Genomic DNA, 15,696 nt, shown 5'->3' with positions numbered 1-15,696 from the left:
TTACATTCACCACTTAGTGTTTCTATTGATAGAGAGGGCTGCTCTCCCTTACAGAATTTCTTTGACACCTCTTCATAAACTGCCTCCTGGCTGGAGATTGTGGTTACACTGGTGTTTCTATGGCAACCTGTTTTGAACCTTTGAGGAAAGCTGTATATAACTGGTTAAAGGTAGCGCCTTTAACTTTTTAACAATATTTCTGAGTGTTGCATGCAGTGAGCGGGACACTCTGTGCCGATTTTGCACCTGGGGATTCCTGATCGCTCTGGCGTCACCTTGGGGACAGCAGCAGGTTAGTGGGTACTTTGTGTACTCTGGCTCCATACAGTACTTATAACCAGGAGTCCAGCCATAAAGGATACTGCATCTGGCAGACATCTTACCCACGTGGGGCTATAATACTGAGCCTCTTGACCTGAGGAGCATTACCGGCCATAACATCCCTCGTGCACCTGGAGCGTGTAAGGTAGGTCTTACAAGCCAGCGCCGCTTTAAATTTTAGCTGTCAACTCGCCGATCTCCCGCGAGTTGAAAAAACCGGACCATAATACATTTACCCCCAGGTCGAATTATTTAAGAGACGCTTTGGAGTTGCTCTGAATGGGATTCTAGTGGTCCTAACACCTGCACCAGTGTCCCTGAGTTTTGACGACTGGAGTATACAGTGATTACCCTGCTGCCTACTGATTTGTGACCTCTGGAGCAAATGGTTCCGTGGCAGGGACTGGCGCCATCCTCGCAGTCACTTTACATAGGCGCATGGTACTAGTTTCTATTTTGTTTGGTGGATTTGTCATAGAGAGCACTCTGGCTCCAGAGTTTAAACTGCTGTAAGAGCCAATCAGCAATTTCTTTTTTCAATGACCCACTTTTTGATCTACCGCTTTGTAAGCCACAAAAGAATAACACTGTGATTCCGTTAAAAGTTATGGCAGCTCGTGCCTCTCTTATGTGAACTGCTTTCTACCATCACTACCTCACACACTTCGAGATTATGGGCCTGATGCACGTTTGGGCGCAAGTCCCTTTGTGTGCCGTGTCTTGCATGAAATCGATCTTTGCATGCTTAGAAACAGACCTTACGCCAATTAACACAAGTGAATGCAATTCATGTGTGAAGGTAAATTACACGACTGCCTACGACATGAAGGGCAGAACGCTGGAGGAAAGGGGTGGAAGAATGAAGGCAATGGACGGTAAGGGCGCGCCAATGCAGATGCTGACCACTCAAGTCCTGTGATTCTCTAAAGTACAGGGTTTTTTAGCTGTATCATTTGCACCAACTACAGGGCAGATGTAAGTGCCGACTGATAGTGATGACTCACGGCATAGTCTGTATTAAAACTATACGCATGCATAAGCTAAACTGGATTTCTAATAATTCATTTATCTTTTTGACGTTAAGGACATATTTTTCACTTTTACATGTCCTCTTACACCCTTCTAACAAATGTCTGAGTAACTTTTTAAGGATTTCCACAGTAAAATACCTTTTACTTGTGGATCATTCTTCAACATCTTAGTGGCTATAAAACCTGTGTTTTGCATTCACGTGCCTTGGTTCAATTCGGGATATATTCAAGTGTTCCTGTATACCGTCCACCTGTAACTACGTTATCAGTTGTGGGACTTTATTGTTTACACTCCTGCGAATATAACCTGCTTACTGGGTGAGACCATCTTTGGTGAACAACCATCCTTGGGGCAATGACCTTATCATTGTTTTATACATTATAACTGTTTTAATCTTTCTATCTGTACACATATTATGAGTCACTTAATTGCTCATATGTACCATCGATCTGCACTTTTACTGCGGGTTACTGAGTCCTTATTAGTAGGACTACATAGTTTATATTCCAGCACACTTCTCCTGATTGTAGAATGGATCCATTCCTGAAACACACTTAATGGATCCCAATACTCTGCCAGGTATCGGCGTCAATTCATAACCCACATTATGTTTTCTAGAATTTTCTTTGTTATGTATTCTTTTTTTATGTCTTAATTGAACAGATTTATGCTACAATTACAATATAGAGGAGGTATAAAAAGAGGAGCCATACACTATATAAATGATGAGATATTGATTATACATTGGGACAATCAAAGCATTAGAGTGTTGAAATAAGTAATTTACATATATAGTAAGTCACCTTGTAATATTACATTTCTTCATATAGTACACAAAAATGTTTATACATCATCTACAGCTAGTCTCTCAACAGTTTTACATAGTAACAGCAAATTTATAAATCAAATCAATTTTTTTCCTTTCTACTTTATTCAGGGGTGACGGGTGGGGATCTTGCAAGGAACTTCAGGGGTAATATCTAGGTGGAATTAGTCTGGGGTATTGTTTGGGACATGGTATGTTATCGATCAACTAAAATTGGTGGGTCTTCTAAAAGTGATCTTGTCTTGTACCAGCCGGTTGATTGGAAACATTTCTTGATTTGTATTTTTGCATAGATGGCCATAGTTTCAATTAAACTCTCCTGAACTTCAAAGAAGGTGCAAACCTGTTTTTTTTTGTGAAGAGATGGTTATAGCCCTTTCATTATAAAGAGAGAGAACAATTTTTCCTTAAATAGGGATAACGACAGTGGGGCGGCATATGTACAATATTGGAGCATACATTTCTTAGCTGCTTCTGATATAATTAAAAGTAGCTTTACATCATTTTGTAAGTTTGGCTTCAGTAGAAGGGATATCCAAGATGGCCCACTCAGAGTAGAGGGGGGCAAAATTTAAGAGGTGTTTAGGCAATCATTTTCAACTTGGATTTTTTTTTTTATACGTGGCAGTCCCACAAACATTGTTCCAGAGATGCATCCCTGAATGATACATTTTGGACAGCGAGGTGTAGGTTCTAATCCAGTGGTACAGTTTCTGGCTGGTGATAAATAACCTCTATAATACAATAATCCTTGGGCGGGTGCTTGAGGATAAGTGAGTAGGAGAGACAAAGATGGGAACGGACAGATGTCACACCCCCTCCACCTTTATATCTTCACCCTCAGTAGCGCTTGTTCATACCTCTGTTCTGCTATTTGGTTATTATTAATATTTATTTATAAGGCGCCACAAGGCATCCGCAGCGCCGTACAGAGACAAACAAAATCACAATACAATGGGAGACAATGGTTCTCATTTTAATTAAAAAAAAAAAAAAAATGACAAAAATTGCAGTGACCCGTTTAAAAAGCCAAGTGGAGCTGAGTTTTGAAAAAAAATAATGGTAACACCTTCGTGATAAAGTTATAATAAAATGGAATTATTGGCACTTATTTGAACAAACCTGTCATACATGAAATAAAAAATTAAAATAAAACTTTCAGCGCTAATTAGAACTCAAAAGTCACAAGAACATAATATATACAAACAAATAAATCACGAAGACATATAAACATCTGAAAGAAAAGCGTCCATGTGTCTCAAGTCTATAGTAGAGCGAATGATCCTATAGATGGTAACCAGGTTAACGTGTTCACTAAACAAATCCCCGTTGTAACATGTTTGTTATGTGTTTTTTGATAGGAGGGTTATTGGGAAATGTTAAAATTTTAGCATTTTATTTCTTTTAATTGTAAAGCCTGTGATATATTGAATTAACTTCTAATTGGGGCATTTTGGGGCAAACATTTGTGCACCTCATTATGTGAAAAAGATTTACCCCATGGAAGCATTACAAACTTATGTATGTTTATTTTATTTCTTGCAGATGGACACAATAATAGCTCAGAGGAACATCACATTTTTTCTCCAAATTGTGAAATAAAAGATAACATCACACCAGATTCTTCAGGAGAAAACCCCATTACTCCAAATACACATCCAGTACTTCACAGTGCAGATAAATCATCTGGTCCTTTTAACCATGAACAATGGTCTCCTGAATCAGATATGGTAAAGCATAGTATAGCTTATAGAAAGGATAAACAATGTCCATGTTCTGAGTGTGGTAAATGTTTTTGCCAGAAAACATCTTCTATTACACATCAGAGAGTCTACACAGGTGAGAAGCCATTTACATGTTCTCAATGTGGTAAATGCCTTACTCCAAAATCAAATCTTATCATGCATCAGAGAACTCACACAGGTGAGAAGCTATTTCCATGTGCTGAGTGTGGGAAATGTTTTACACGTAAAACAAATCTAATCATACATCAGAGAACTCACACAGGTGAGAAGCTATTTCCATGCACTGAATGTGGGAAATGTTTTACACGTAAAACAAATCTAATCATACATCAGAGAACTCACACAGGTGAGAAGCTATTTCCATGTACTGAGTGTGGCAAATCTTTTACACGTAAATCCATTCTTATTGAACATCAGATAATTCATACAGGTGAGAAGCCATTTTCATGCACGAAGTGTGATAAATCTTTTACATGTAAATCAAAGCTAATCATACATCAGAGAGCTCACACGGGTGAGAGGCCATTTCCATGTACTGAGTGTGGAAAATCTTTTACACGTAAATCCGTTCTTATTGAACATCAGATAATTCATACAGATAAGAAGCAATTTCCATGCACTGAGTGTGACAAATCTTTTACACGTAAAACAAATCTTATCATACATCAGAGATCTCACACGGATGAGAAGCTATTTTCATGTGCTGAGTGTGGGAAATGTTTTACACGGAAATCTAATCTAATCATACATCAGAGAACTCACACGGGTGAGAAGCCATTTCCATGTACTGAGTGTGGAAAATCTTTTACAAGTAAATCCGTTCTTATTGAACATCAGATAATTCATACAGATGAGAAGCCCTTTCCATGCCCTGTATGTGGGAAATGTTTTACACAGAGGTCAATTCTTGTTAAACATCAGAAAATTCACACAGATGAGAGGCGATATTAATGTTATAAGTGTAGTAAATGTTTTACCCAGAATTCATCTCTTCTTAGACATCAGATAAATCACAGAGATGAGAAGGCATTTTCATGTACCCAATGTGGTAAATCTTTTACACGTAAATCCATTGTTATTGAACATCAGGAAATTTTTACAGATGAGAAGCCATTTTCATGTTCTGACTGTGGGAAATGTTTTACACACAGATCAGATAATACACACATATTACACAGATGGAAGTCTGTGCTAGTGTGTTTTTAAGTGGAATGTATCTAACACGAAAAAAATCATGAAACATTCTATAGATTGTAAGCTTGTGAGCAGGGCCCTCTTACTTTTCTGTGTGTCTATATTTCCCAGTATTGTTTTAATACTGTGTTTGTTCCCAATTGTAAAGGGCTAAGGAATATGCTGCACTGTATAAATACACAATGATAATGATCAGATATTCTCTGCTGATATGGGCTCATTATTACACCTCATACAAAATAAGGTTGTAGGCGCTATAATGGAAGAGATGGATTTTGCCATAGATTAAGGGAGAAATGTATAAAAGCTGCATATTTTCTGGAGGCTTTGAAACTGCTGCTCATCAAACAGCCAGATGTATATTCCAGCGGTTTGGGTGTCAAAACTTAAACCACGGGCGATGAGTGGCCCTGCCCAAGCTACTTTACCATTCATCACATAAGAAGAGGGATGATTAGCTTTTGAATGATGGGGAAAGCATTATTTATTGATTAAGGAGTCCAAATTAATTTATAATGAAATGAAAGGGTCAGTATTACTACCCACTTAATTTCATTATGAAATGATATTGCCCCCTTAATTTTATTATAAACTAATTTTGCCCCCTTAATCAATAATTAATGCTTGCCCCATAATTCGTAAGCTAATGGTGCCTCCTCTAATGTTAAGAGTGGAAAGACAGCTCAAACCGCATGCTGTAGGCTATCAGAAGCAGGTCTATTTTTCTGGCGTTTTTTCCAGCGGTTTGTACCCCTGCTGCTTGATACTCATCCATTGTATTCTTATCATGGCTTGAAGATGGATCAGCGATTTGTAACATGGCGTTTTTGAAAACACCAATTTTTCCAGTGATATTCTCTCAGTACGCCCATTCATACATCTGTGCTTTTCAAAACTGCCCAAAAACATAGATTTTCCAAATCACCACGATGGATCCCTGAACAGATGCGGTGGAGCTGCCTGGATTTGGACAATAGTGTCCCTTTTTTTTCCCAACATCATTTTTTATTGAATTCAAAATATACAAACATAAAATCAAATTACAACATATAATTAATAGTGTCATTACTATATTATGTAAAAAAAACAAACAGTATAAAGGTTTTTTTCCAGGATATAAAATCTAAAACAAAAGAAATATATATGGAAGGTGTCCATAAAGGACACGTAAATCCCACCCTACAAGCTCGCTGCTTAGGTTTGATCCTTGACTCAGAGCTATCCTTTGTTCCCCACATCGACTCTATATTTAAATCATGTTACATAAATCTAAAAATCATTTCCAGAATACGCACATATGTTATACAAGACACTGCAAAAACTCTAATTCATGCACTCATCATCTCCCGCATTGACTATTGCAATTTCCTCCTTACTGGTCTTCCCTGAAACAGACTCTCACCCCTACAATCTATTTTACATGCAGCGGCTAGATTGATTTCCTCTGCTGAGCCACTCTGTTAGTCTCTACATTGGTTGAATGTTTTTTTTACAGAATCCAGTATAAAATACTCCTTCCAACCTACAAGGCCATCAACAAAATTGCCCCAACATACATCTCACTTGTCTCAAAATGTCTCCCAACTCGAAAACTCTATTCTGCACAAGATCTGCATCTGTCATCCACTCTCATTACATGCCCACATTCCCGTATATAGGACTTTATTCGAGCTGCACCCACTCTATGGAATTCACTGTCTTACACAATAAGACTTTCTTCTGGTCTACAAACTTTCAAGCATTCTCTGAAAGCACACCTCTTTAGGGAAGCTTATAATATTCCTCAACTACCATCTTATCCTCACTAGGTTACCCTATTACCACACCTATCACAATTCCCACAAGACAACAACCCTCTGAAATCCTGATCAACAGTGCTGTGTGACTGGATCATTTAGCATACATATCACTTTTTTACCTTTGCAATATGGCTAGACTGAAATAAAATATGTAGACTTAACCCCATGTATCCAACTCCCATTGTCCCATCGAGTGTAAACTTGCGAGCAGGGCCTTCTCACCTCTTTGTCTGTATTACCCAGTATTGTTTATTACTGTGTTTGTCCCCAATTGTAAAGTGCTACAGAATTTTCTGGGGGTATATAAATGAACGTTGTTGATGATGATAATGAAAGAAGAATGTTGAGGATATAACCAATATTGCGAAATACACTTTTTTTCCACTGCTGAAACAATAAGGAGCAATTTCTTGCTACCTTTAGTAAATTTAAAAGCTTTGTCCAAGAACCCTAGCACCACCCAATCAGGAACAAAATTAACTAACTCTGCCATGGCATATACCTTAATTTGAATCCAAAATTGTTTTATATATGAGCAGTCCCATAGACAATGATATAATGAGGCCTCAGGTTGGTGACATTTTGGACAATTAGAAACAGTATTAATAACTACATTAATAAGACCTGGAGGGTGACCGATAAACCATATATAAAAAAGTTTAATAAACATTTTGTGATACATACTCGCGTTAACGTGCGATTAGAATACAAAAATGTTTCTTGAATAGAAGAAAGGTGTATATGTGAAAAGTGTACCAACCAGTGAGACATTCCCATTTGTCTGTTAATAGAATAATGAGGAATACTGGAAAGTTTATAAAAATTGGATAAAGCTTTATTAGTGAATCTAGTATTTACCAATGCAGCATTAGGAGGATTATCCCAATCGCCTGTAAGGAGCTTAGACACCACAGAAGCCACATAGTGTTGCGCTTGGAGAACTACTAATGAAGGGGCACTAATGAAATTAAATTTAGAACACATCTCCGAGAACGATAACATTCTTTTCCGCATTGAGTTAGTAAGATCTCGAACGAAAGTAATGCCCAAAAGTGTAGTGGACTAGAAGCTCTATCCCCTTGAAAGTCAAGGTTACATAAAAAGGGTAGAAATAAAGAGTATTGACACTTAAGACACCGTTTAAGACGGATCTTATGCTATACTCGCCAGTTAGTAATTAGCAGGGGTTTATCCAGAATCTTCAAATGAAGATACGAAATCGCTAAATGTAAAAAATACCTAAGGTCAATATTTTGGATAAATTGTTGTTCCTATGTGATGTTTATAAAGGTATTCTGTTGCTTGAACCAATCCCTAATATATCTACAAACAGCAGCCTGGATATACAGAATTACATTCTGAATATTTAAACCTTCTTCATTAGTTTTTTTTTGTAGAATCCTCAGGCTTATCCTAGCTTTTTTGTAATTTCAAATAAACCGCTTCAAGGGAGAGTACAAGAGTTTTTCATCCTGTATGGATAAAAGCAATGGTAAGATTTGTAGGGGATACAGTATTTTAGGAAAAGGGATCATTTTGATCAGATTTGTCTAAAAAGGAGAGATGCAGATATTGCCACGACTTCAGAAACAGCCGAATGAATAATACGGTCAACATTAAATTTATTTTACAGAATCCTTTTCAAACTCCTCACCACCACTTACAAGGCTCTCTCTCAGTCTACTGCCCCTTACATCTCTAGCCTCCTCTCCATTCACACTCCCGCCCGCTCCCTGCGCTCGGCCAATGATCGCCGCCTCTCCTCCACTCTGATCACCTCTTCCCACTCTAGAATCCAAGACTTCTCCCGTGCTGCACCCCTTCACTGGAACGACCTCCCTCGCTCCATTCGTCTCTCACCCAATCTGTGCTCCTTCAAGCGGGCACTTAAAACTCACCTGTTCCTTAAGGCCTACCAACCATCCACTTAACCACTCACCCTTCTGTTTCTCCCCTGGCTCCTTTCCTCTCTCCCCGTTGCTTCACTGGCTCCCTTTTGTGCCTGACTTTGTTTACCCTCCCTTAGGATGTAAGCTCGAATGAGCAGGGCCCTCTTCCCTCCTGTCTCCATACCTGTTCTTCTGCTCCGTCTCTACTGTATCTGCCTGCTTGGAGTTTCTGAAGTACTGGTACTTTGTGTTTATTGTCCTGTACTGTTTTACCCTGTATAGTCTACTGTTTGTACCATGTTCGGCGCTGCGGAAACCTTGTGGCGCCTAACAAATAAACGATAATAATAATAATAATAATAAATATATCCCAAGATACTTGATATAGGTATTGGCCCATTTTAAATAAATATTTCTACTCCAAGAATGTTGTATAGAGGAGCCCAGGGCCATTGCCATTGACTTATCTATGTTAATTGTGAATCCAGATCCAAATTGATTAATCATGTTCAAAAGGTGCTGGAGACAATATTGATGATTAGATAAATATAAAAGCAGATCATCAGCAAACGCTGTAAGTTTAATAGTGGAATTACCAACTTGTATACCTTGAAAAACATCCCAATGCTGAAGGGAAGAATAAGATGCACAATAGATAAATTAAAAAGTAATGGAGATAAGGGACAGTCTTGTCTAGTACCCCTAGACATGTATATTGATCGCCTTGATTATTATTAATAATAAGTTCTGTTCAGGGATTGTTGTAAAGATATTGTATAAACTGTGAAAAAAGGTGTTCAAATGCATGTATATAAAAAATTATGCCCTTCACTGCATGTTTGCCATTGGTAAAATCCAACTGATGTTCTGTCAACAAAGAAGGCATTATGGATTGCAATCTATCTGTCATAATTTTGGCCAAAAACTTAAAGTGCTGGTTGAGAAGCGTGATTGGTCTGTAAGATGAAATGAGCCCTGGATCTCTATCTGGCTTGGGCAATAAGATAGTATATGGTTCATTAAAATTAGGTGTTCAGTCTAGGTAGTTTTGCATCTATATAAAATGTTTGAAGCATCGAAACTTGGCATATACAAGTTAATGTAGTATTAGTGAAATGCGTTGCAATATTGTGTGGAGAAATACATCTCTTCCCTGTGGATGGGTTTACAACAGAAGTAATGCAAGATCTTGGTTTTTGCTGTCTGACCAAACGAGCTAAAAGCTTTTCTGCTTTATTACCCCAACGGTAAAATTTATTGGTGTCATATCCCATTCTACTGTTTGTATAATTCAACAAGAAAGTCTCAAGCAAACATTTACTCTTTTATAATTATCTAAAGTAGAGGGACTTGGGTTGGCCTTAAACAAATTGTAACATACATTCATAGATGAGTGTAAGGCCTGATAACGGTCTCTTTATACCTTATTTTATTATGCAGAGTATGCAATAATATGGGGCCCCGTGACCGCCTTGGTTGCCTGCCGAAAAAAGATTGAAAAGTTTAATTTTGTGCTTAATATGATGGGAAGCCCTCTGTGAAGGTACGTTCCAACTTCACAATGTCTATCATAGTAGGGGCATGATCAGAAATAAGGATATTCTCTATATTCGTGTACGTAATTCATGCAAGAAGAGTGTTGTGAATCAACATATAATCAACACGAGAGAATGTGTTGTGACCTTTGGAGTGATGACTAGAAGGACTATCGGTACGATTCAATAGTCGCCAAGGATCTACCAAATTGTGCTGAGATATATGAATGTCCTCTGTACGCAAATATGGTTTTAAAGTAGGTATAGTTAGATTTATACAAATCCAGATTATCTGTAATATTAAAATCCCCACCACAATCATGTTATGGGTCGTGAGTTGCATCAGGAGTTGAGAAATCTTTTAATAAAAGTCACGGTTGGATAACATCAACTTTATTATATTGTTTACGGTTTCCTAATAGGATCGTCACTCCACGTTTTTTACTCGTAAATGGGGCAGATATGGATTCATGAATCCAATAACCTTTGAGGGAACAACTTTTTTTGTAGGCATTCTAATGGGTCTCAGAGGACCACATCTGGATGATGAGATTTTAAATGCATGAGTATTCTCCATCTTTTAGATGAGGAGCTAAGCCCCCCCCCCACATTCCAGAAAATAATTCTGATAAGAGCAGATGTAATCACCGATGATGATCTGTGAGGCAAATTTCTAGGTTGTCATCCTACACCAGTTATGGGAGATGGCAATATGGTTGAATACCTATAAAAAGTAGAACTCACACCAGGCCTGCAGGTTCTCCTCTTGACCACGGGACAACCTAAAAAAAAGCCATGCCTTTCTGATCTCTGGAAATAAAGACACCACATTTACAAAATACAACATAAAAACAAAAATACATAATAATATACTCTATGTATAATTCACATATAACATTGAGGTCAAACATTTTTAACATCTTCTCCTCCACATATGATCGAAGGTCACTGCGCCCAAGCGGTGCCAGAAAAAAAAAGAAAACCATATTTACATATCATTAATGTCGGGGGTGATTTACAGGGTATAGGTCCAAATAAGCTGGCAATCTTGGGACCTTCTCTAGCCAAATCACTCTTGGAAAAAGATGGCTTTACCATCAAATATCAGTTTCAATTTTGCAGGATAGAGCAATGCGAACTTAATGTTGTTTTCATAAAGTGCTTTGCATCTAGGTGTAAATTCCTTCAGTTTTTTGGGAAAATATAGCATAAAAATCTTGAACTATGAGGCTCTTATCCCACCTAACAATAATAATATTCCCACCCACCAACAAGAGCATACCTGACATTTCTATCTCTGTTGATAACATAACCATAAATCCCACCCCACAAGCTCGCTGCCTAGATGTAATCCTTGACTCACACCTATCCTTTGTTCCCCACATTGACTCTATATCTAAATCATGCTACATACATCTAAAGAACATTTCCAGAATTCGCACATATCTCACGCAAGACACTGCAAAAACCTTAATCCATGCACTTATCTCCCGCATTGACTATTGCAATTCCCTCCTTACTGGTCTTCCCAAAAACAGACTCAAACCCCTACAATCTATTTTGCATGCTGCGGCAAAACTGATTTTCCTTGCAAATCGTTATTCCTCTGTTGAATCACTCTGTATGTCTCTACACTGGCTGCCTGTTTTGTACCGAAACCAATATAAAATACTTTTACTAACCTACAAGGCCATCAACAAAGCTGCACCAACATACATCTCCTCTCTTGTCTCAAAATATCTCCCAACTCGGCAACTCTACACAAGATTGCGTCTCTCATCCACCCTCATTACATCCTCCCATTCCCGGTTACAGGACTTTTTTTCGGGCTGCACTCACTCTATGTGGTCTACAAACTTTCAAGCGTTCTCTGAAAACCTACCTATTCAGACAAGCTTATAATATTCCTCAACCACCCTCTTAACCTCACCGCCTTTAGCCTGTTACACAATTTCACACAAGACAACCACCCCCTGACCAACATTGTTGTGTGACAGGATCATTTAGCTTATGAGTCACTTTTACCTTTGCAGTCTGGCTGGGCCAAAATGCAAAATGTAGACTTAACCTCATGTGTCAATCTCCCATTGTCCCATAGATTGTAAGCTTGCGAGCAGCGGCCTTCTCACCTCTTTGTCTGTTTTACCCAGTTTGTTTATTAGTTTATTATGTTTGTCCCCAATTGTAAAGCGCTACGGAATATGTTGGCACTATATAAATAAATGATGATGATGATGATGATGGCATGTCGCAAGCATGGAGAGTATTATGTAATACCTTCATGATAAATCATATAAATTCGACAAGGTGTGGGCGGCCATCCGGAGATGGCCCTGGAACATAGTTCTTGGGCCATCTCCGGATCCCCTGGACCGGGTGCGGTGCTTCATGGGTAAGACCCTTGTTCTTGTCCTGGAATGTGGATGGCCTTAATTCTCCAGTGAGCAGCAAAAAAATGACTTCTCAATTAAACTCTTAGTCCCTTAAATTGTGTTCCTACTAAAAACTCAATGGTGCTTATCTCAAGGAATGGCTTTGTGAGACATAACTGATTCATTTACAGATCCGGAAAAGAGATATATTCTGTTAGAGGTTATAATTAGAAGTGAACATTTCACGTTTCTGAATGCATATGCTCCAAACTCACCCAATTTAATTTTCTTTCAAGCAGTTTCTCAACTATTAATACAAAGAGCTACTTCTAATTTGATAGTCGGAGATGACTTAAACACTGTTTCTGACCCAAGCTAGATAAATAAAATCTTATCTCCATAGCTCTAGTTGGGAATGTATTCACCTCTTAAGTAGACTTCACGCCCTCTGTGACCACTGGAGACTGAACCCCACAGACGTAACCTATCCAGAACTCTCTCTAGAATAGATCCTCTTTTGGATTCTGGTCAACTATTCTCAAAGATAATCTCTTGTAACTCTGGACCAAGATAGAAATAGGGGCATGATCTGACATGACTATGCTGTCAGACACAGTCTCCACATATCACACACAAATGTTGGTGTTTACCCTCTTTTCTTGGTCAATCTGATGATTTCAGTCAATATTTAAATGCTAAATGGTTAGAATTTGTAGACGATAATCTAGAATACTTGGATGACCTGGTTCTTTCCTGGGAAAGGCAGTGCTCAGAGGCTACATTAAATCATACCAGGCCAAGCGAAGATGGGAGTACCAAAATAAATATATTATACTCCTTAAATCCACTTATATGTCTCATCAACATCTTCAAACTTATAAGATGGAGAGTCAACTTCTAGAGAGATTCTTTTTGGCGAAGGCACAATTAAGGGTGGACTACACTAAAAACAAATTTTGTAGGTGGGGTAACAAAGGGGGTAGAATACTGGCTATCATGGCTAATTCACAAAAAATAAAACAGGATCAAAGTAATAACAGCAGTCACTTCTACCTCTGATATTATATCCAAATTTCAATTCTACTTTGAAAACCTTTAGAACGTTGATCCAGATAACCCAACGTTACATTAGAGATTATTAAAGGAAGCTAAATTACCCAAACTCTCGTGACAAAATGGTACTCTTAACCAAGATATTACTGAACTTGAAGTTTTTAAAGTAATATCAAACCTCCACAATAATATATCACTTAGCCCATATGGTCTAAGAGAAGAATATTATACATCCTAGGGCCTGATTCATTAAGGATCTTAACTTAAGAAACTTCATACAAATACTTGATAGCTTATTTGTACACTGAAATATAAAGTTGATATTTGTGTGCTACACGAAAAAAACAGTCAGTATTTAACTTATGTGCAAAACAAAATACTAATTTGCATCCCTTGCATTGTAACATGGTTTTGTCCAGGAGACTGAAATAAGAAGTTTCTCAAGTTAAGATCCTTAATGAATCAGGCCCCTAATGTTTAACATTACAATCTTCCTCTATTTTCAAAGCCTGCATAAGGCTCAAACTCCTTTCCCAAGGTTTAACAAGGCCCATACAATTTTCTTTCCTAAACCCCCCAAAAAACAAGAAGACCTACTACATTATGGCTAACCATCTTCAATTCATTTTATACAGATACTGTCCCCCCCCCCCATCAGCTTAGCTTCACTCACAATAGATTCAATGCTGGAAAACGAAAAATTTGAATGGGCCACCACTGCAGCTGAGACTGCGCTAATACCCAAGCCAGGCTGGGGCCCCAAAGACGTGGATTTAAAACTAGATTCAAAAGTCACTGGGATCTGTCATAGACTCACGACTTCACCCTGACCAAGTTGGGTTTTATCCTCAGCCTCAGAGAAATAGGAGAATCATCAATTTAATCCATGTGGTTAATAACAAAGTATCCCCGGCTTTATGGTGGCCATTGATTCTGAAAAGGCCTTTGACAAAGTAGCATGACCTTTTATGCAACAGATTCTGGTGAGCAGGGGGATCAAAGGAGCTTTCTAATGAGGAATAGCTTCATTTTACCATAATCCATCAACTTCCATCCTTGCTAATGGATTGACCTCAACCCTCTACCAGCAATAGTACTAGGCAGGGAGGACATCGCCCCGTCTCCCTTAATATTTGTGTTGATCATGGAACCATTTGCTCCTCTCAGCCACAATAACTCCGACATATTGGGTATAGCAATTGGTTCCCAAAAATACCGTATAGCTTTGTACGCTGATGACGTACTTCTGGCCATAACTAAGTGCCACATTACGTTTTCCAACTTTCCTAAAGAAATTCAAGAATATAGTGTCCTATACAGTTAGAAAATAAAATGCAGAAAAATCTGAGATTTTGGATCTGAATATACCATATATCCCCATATATGCTGCATTCATTAAAACAACCATCAAAATAACTTCAACTGGCAGAGCCCAAAAATTAAATCTGAGAGTAATCCTAACAAAATCTTACAACCAATTTCCCCAGACTAACAGACTCCTGGTTCAGACGCATTGCTGCTATCACACTGGGTTGAGTATGCAATGTCGACACCATAAGGTCCCTATATAAACTAATATATTTTATATTTATTCATGGTACATAACAAATTGTTTAAAAGAGTGCCAGCCTTTTTATTGTGCCATGGCTGAAGGCTGAATATCATTATTTTATAGCGAGGCTGTAAGATTTCTTGGCATGTCTTTTTCTGTGTTTTTGGTTTGTTTTTTTTTATTGATGAAAATACATTATGCTTTTTTGAGCTGCAGCCATAAAATTCTATAAACTACAGCGCTTTGTTTTTACGTCTGAACTTGGGATCGAGTTTCTTTTGCCATTTAATTTATTCTCAGTATTCAGCCCAGCTCTTCATCGCTCAATTTGTTATATAGATGAATAGTTGTTTTAGAGTAAGAGACATCTATCATGGA

The sequence above is a fragment of the Mixophyes fleayi genome, chromosome 6, assembly GCF_038048845.1.
Source record: "Mixophyes fleayi isolate aMixFle1 chromosome 6, aMixFle1.hap1, whole genome shotgun sequence".
NCBI lineage: Eukaryota > Metazoa > Chordata > Amphibia > Anura > Limnodynastidae > Mixophyes > Mixophyes fleayi.
The sequence above is the reverse complement of the archived record's forward strand: the minus strand, read 5'-3'. Positions refer to the sequence as shown.